The sequence below is a fragment of the Lactuca sativa genome, chromosome 4 (genome assembly GCF_002870075.4).
Source record: "Lactuca sativa cultivar Salinas chromosome 4, Lsat_Salinas_v11, whole genome shotgun sequence".
NCBI lineage: Eukaryota > Viridiplantae > Streptophyta > Magnoliopsida > Asterales > Asteraceae > Lactuca > Lactuca sativa.
The window spans coordinates 298,873,834-298,880,093 of record NC_056626.2 but is presented as its reverse complement, the minus strand read 5'-3'; the positions used below and the strand labels follow the sequence as shown (position 1 = coordinate 298,880,093).

At 31.9% G+C, this 6,260-nt stretch overlaps 1 long non-coding RNA gene across 1 annotated transcript; it reads right to left on the bottom strand.

Annotated features, from left to right (window-relative positions):
- Positions 1 to 547: 547 nt before the first annotated feature.
- On the bottom strand, positions 548 to 4,683 carry LOC122197782 (uncharacterized). Its single transcript, XR_006191458.2, has 2 exons — positions 4,279 to 4,683; positions 548 to 719 (listed from the first exon to the last, which is right to left on the bottom strand). It is a non-coding gene; the product is annotated as an uncharacterized LOC122197782 (long non-coding RNA).
- Between the last annotated feature and the right edge of the window lie 1,577 nt (positions 4,684 to 6,260).

Below are 6,260 nucleotides of genomic sequence, written 5' to 3'. Positions count from 1 at the left end.
TTGCTTTGTGTATACCAATCATACATAATTCATGATTCGATAGACGGTCACATAAATGACCCCCCCCCCCCCCCAGTCCACAATCAAACAAGGAACAAGAAACAAGGTTAAACAAGACATTCTAGGCCTATAAAATGCTAATTGTGTACAACTATATAACATACATAGATCAACTAATGATATTAATTTCAACTCCTAGCAAAGCATCACAAGTATTACCTTAGGCTACAAGGCATCACAAAATTAGGAAACTCTATCTTGCAATTCCTAAAGAGATCCTCAATCTATCAAGTAGCATGCATATCTAACAACTCAAATACAACATATAAAATAAGTATTAATATTCTAGAAAGTCACTTTTCTCGAGCTCTAGCTAACTATACACATCACATCTTCTTTTTCCTTTATTAAGATTTAATCTTTGCCAAAAGATTTATGAAAACTCTTAGATCCTTAGTTTGATTCTGGAATCACATGAGTGTTCATCCAAATGTCTCAAACCAGGGTTCTGATACCAACTTGTAAGGTCCTATTTTCACAACCATGCTTTTATTTTGAAATTAGGTAATACATTATTTTCATAAAACTAAATCAAGAAAACCATGAGTACCAAATACAATCATCCCAAAAATAAGAGTGGCATAAAAATGCGAAATCACAAAAATTGTCGATGAATGTGTACAATCAAGCCTTCAACTTCCCACAATCATCTGAAGTACCTAACACATTTAAATCAACAACTATAAGTAGGAGGTTTGGTGAGTTCCCCCAAAATATTATATATATATATATATATATATATATATATATATATCACACCATAATAAACAACTATAGGTTATCAGCAACCCTGAGAGTATTGGCAGTCTTATAGGCTCACAGCAGCCTCAAGGGTTATTAACAATCATGCAGACTATCAACAATTCTAGCGTTATCACAAACTCAATTAAAACATATAAAAATAATCAACAAATAAGACTCAACTAGTCTAGCATGCACCCTACTATGACATAGGCAATATAGTGAGAAGACCCACCTTGCAAATAGCAGACTAACATAACCACTCTCTGATAGTGAAGACTGATACAAAGAATCACCTATTCATCAATATAACATTACCCTTTTAGTCTACACTCTCAAACCCTCAAGTTGACCAAAAGTCAACATGGTCAAAAATTCAAAGGTCAAATCCAACCCCAACTGACCTTCCATGTTGTGGCCCTGCCACTAATGTCCATACTGTGGCAGGCAGACTACCACACCATGGGAACTGGGCTCACAAATATTAATGGATTAAGCTCTTAGCCCTTAACCCCATGAACCACAAACCTCATATTTGAACCTTCTCAAGGTCTAAATGGATAAAGATTCTAACTTTATCCATTAAGACATCCTAATAAGCCAAGATAAATCTGAAGCTCTTAAGTTGCACCCATTGCATGGACACCAAACTAATACATGAAACTCCTCTTTTTAACCACCACCATGGTCCAGTAGTCAAATAAGACTCACTAAGGTCCTGGAGTTCACTCAAACCCCAAGAGTAAGAATATATGGACTAAAAAGCTCATAAAATGACCTAGGGCCAGATCTAGAGATCTAGTGTGGAAGGTGAAGACTTTATACCTCCAAAAGTCTAGAAATATGATGAATATGCAAGATCTAAGTTGGAACCTAACACACAAGCACCAAAATAGACTCCTTCTTCCTTCAAGCTTCACATAGACATCAAATATACATATGGAGGCTAGGGTTTGGGTGGGATGGGATCTCAGAGGGTGGAGGCTGCCAAATGAGGAAAACCTATGTAATGTCCCATTTTCACATCAAAAAATTTCATTTTTAATTTAGGTAAAACTGCTCAGTTTTAGAATTCAAGTTACGAAAACCATTTATTCTAGGTTACATTTATCGAAAATCAGAGTAATATAATAACGGGAATCCTTAAAGATGTTGATGAGTGTGTATAGTCATGCATTCGCCTTCCCACGCACTGATGATATCTGAAAAATAATAGTAGCTGGGTAAGCATAAAGCTTAATTAGTCAGTTTCCCCAAAATACCCCATACAAAAAACATACTAGCATGCATATCGGGTCCATAATCATCGGATTGGATTTCCCCGGGTGTGTTGGCCTTCTGCCTCAACCCAACCACTCTTCCCGAGCTTCCATGCCTATGGCTTATAGCCGGTCCACACCAGATATCTTGGCCTATAGCACATCGTGGGACCGTCTCAACCTAACTCACAACCATATGTCGACATATAACAATCAATGATCAAGTAGGCATATAATACAAGAAATTATCAATCATGTATCTCACTACCACCTACTAGACTCCTCACAACTTACTGCTCTGCTACTAACTAACCTCCATGGAATGCGTAACTATAAGTACCTAAAGGTGAGATAGCCACCTAAACAGATGATCCTACTCTAGAGCCACAACCAAACAAGGAACGTGTAAGAAAGCCTGAATCAAAAGTTCTCAGGCTATCCTACATAACTACATACAACCCCTAGGGCACTCCACTAGATGATAACCAACCTATTGGCACTCTAACCAGCATACCACTACTTCTGCATCCTATCATACAAGATATATATATATATATATATATATATATATATATATATATATATATATGCTTAGGTTATTGTGTTCTAACTAATTATTGTGTGGATGTAGGAATGACAGTGAGCCAATCATTTTAGTTATTTTAATAAAGTGATTAATATATATTGAATTAAAAATAAATTGAAAGATATCATCTAATTTCATTATAAGGGTATTTTAGTCAATTAACATAAATTTAAAAAAGGAAAATTTTGGATTTTAGGAAATAATTAATTCTCTTAACTTTAAAAATATGATTTTTTTAAAATTAATTTAATTTCAAAATTTATAAGCATAATCGATTTTATTCTGTCAAAATGATATTTTATTAGAATGATATTCTATGAAAATGTTCTGTTAGAATGTTATTCAATAAAAACAACATTCTTATATATTTACAGATATCCAAACTTAAATACAAATTCATACTTATTTTTATAGAATAATAGCTTTATACATTTAATATAATTATATATATTTTATCAGAATGTCATAAAAATGAATACAATTCTTAAAAAAATAGCATTCTTATATATATATATATATATATATATATATATATATATATATATATATATATATATATATATATATATATATATAATACTTGAACAAATACACTTGATCTCCTTAAATGGCCAAAATACTCGACTTGATTCCAACTATTCTTACGAAAATGTTATCATAAGAATGTAATTCTTGGTAGAATAGAGTGGTCAACTAACATATTTATTAAAAACATAAACAATATATTACAAAGACTGCATCTAGGCTCAATACACTCAACCATGTTAAATCGTTACCTAAATACAATTCCAAAGAACATGAAAGAATCATTCTTTTATGATTTTTATATGATTTTGTTAGGGTATAACACTTTGTACAAATTATTTTAATACAATCAGAAACTTGTTGCATAATATTCTTAAAGAATGAAACCTAAATAGTATTAATGAAGTTGTTTATCAAGAACAAAAAAAATAACAAATTTGTACAACTGATTATCTATTTATTTCCAAAAGGACGTTAAACACCCCTTAAGTTCTTGTTTTATAGATTAATGTTGTCAAAACTATTTATCTTTAGACCATCAACTATTATTCATTTTGATATGATGAGTTGCTTTATTTTGACTTTGGATAGTCATAAACCACTTCAATTTTGAGTTGAAGGGAAAAAATAGGTGTTAAATTAAATTCAAGAATAAACATGTGTAGTAAAAAAGATCACTATATTCACACAAAAAATATTACTTCCATTAAATTAATTTTATCTTATATTTAAAACTAACGTTGACTTTTGAAAGTCAAAATTAGTGTCATTTCCATCGTTAAAACCTAAAGCAAATATGGAGTTACATAAAAAACAATGGAGAAATTTGAGCAATAACCAAATTAAACGCAGCAAACAACAAACATACCTAAAAAATAATTTATACCCAGTTAAAGAAGTTTTAACAGTGAAGCTCCTGAAGGTGCTGCAAATTGTAGATAACTAATTCAAAGGCGTTAATGATTTCAAAACAGATCGTTTTTTTATTTTGGGTTTCATCAAAATGCTGAACTGTTAGTTATGAGTATTCGGAAAAAACTATTAGAATGTTGATATGAATAAATAATAGAAGAGAGAATGGTGAGAAAAAGTTGATATGTTTCATACCTTCTGCTTCTTTCCAATAATTATAAACCCCCAATTTGAATAAGAGTGGTTCAATGGTAGTGTTGTGTTAATCGATTGATGGTGGCAGCATACAACATACATGGTTAATGTGCTCTACAATGATGTTGATGGTGATTAAAACCGATGGTTAGATGGCCAACATGAAGAGGTTTGCAACCCGATGTATGCAATCGGTGATGAAGATGGATCCTACGTTAGTTGGAGGCACCGTTCTTGATAAGAAATTTGTGGGTGAGATCATAGGTCACGTTATACTTATAATGGTTAAGGTTTGAAATCACTAACACTGCGGTCCCGAGTTCAACTTAAGGAGGGAAAAGAAAAGAATTAAGTGGAAATGAGAGGAAAGTAAGAGAGATTGTTACTCCCGAGTTCAAACCCTAACACTGCACTCCCGAATTCAACTTAAGGAGAGAAAAGAAAAAAAATAAGTGGAAATGAGAGTAAAGTAAGAGAGATTGTTGCTCCTGAGTTTCATTAAAGGAAAGATGTGGAATGAAATGGAATGATCACATTCCCTCCTAACTTTTTTTCCGATTTTAAAGGATTTGAAAAGAAAGAATAAAATGTTTAAGTTTCCTTCCATTTCTCTCCAACTCGGGAGCACAAAAGACAAATTTGTTTTTGTTTCTTTTCTCTTCTTTTCTCTCCTTACTTTTTTTCCCTTCTCTTCTTTACTTTGCTACAACTCGTAAACAAAACTACCTAAATAAAAGGTTTAATTTCTTAATTACTTAATTACCGAAATAAAATACTAGTTAAGATTATAATTTTACACTTATCCATGTTTTTAAATTGATTGGTCCACATTGATCCTTACATCCACACAATAAATACTTAGAATACATGAACATACTTCTCTCTCTCTCTCTCTCTCTCTCTCTCTCTCTCTCTCTCCCTCTATCTCTCTCTCTCTCTCTATGTATATATATATATATATATATATATATATATATATATATATATAGGGAAATCTCCAGAAAAGTTCTAATATTTCACCATATTTTACGAAAAAGTCTCAAACTAAAATTTGTTTACGAAAAAGTCCTAATTACAGGTAAAAATGACGATTTGACCCTTTTTTCTGGTTTATCGGTTTCATTAAAGTCTCATTATTTTACCATAATTTCATTAATGTCCCATTATTTTACCATAATTTGGTACTTTTTTTTTGTAAATTATGGTAAAATAATGAGAATTTAATAAAACCAGGTAAGTAATGAAACCGGTAAACAGGAAAAAATGGGTAAGATCGTCACTTTTATCAGTAATTGGGACTTTTTCATAAATAAATTTTAGTTTGAGACTTTTCGTTAATTAGGGTAAAATATTGAGATTTTTCTGGAGATATATATATATATATATATATATATATATATATATATATATATATATATATATATATATATATATATATATATATATATATATATATATATATATATATATATATATATATATATATAGTAGATTACTGCAGCACAACAACATCCCATATACAAGAATAAAGGAATGCATAACCATATGTACCTAGAGGTGAGATAGACACCCGGACAGATGATCCTACTTGAGAGCCACAACTAAACAAGGAACATGCAAGAAATCCTAGATCAAGAGTCGTTAGTAAATCCTACGTGAGATATTGTCCCTATGGCATCCCTCTACTAAATGATAACCAAAACTAGTGAACCGGCATTGGTGCCTTCGACGCACAAGTACGGTGAGGAAAACTCACATGAATCAAAGTACCCAGAAACACTGCGACACGCTCCCCTTTTTGTATCGCTTGCTCCCGTGAATCCACTAGCACCAAAAATAGGTAGAATCTTAATCAACAGTCCAAAAACATGAAGTTTGACCCGAAGTCAAACTTGGTCATAAGTTAACGGTAAACAGAAGTCAAGGAAAGTCAAAGTCCAAAGAAAGCTGAGTACCCCCTACGTACTCCATCCCTACGCTCA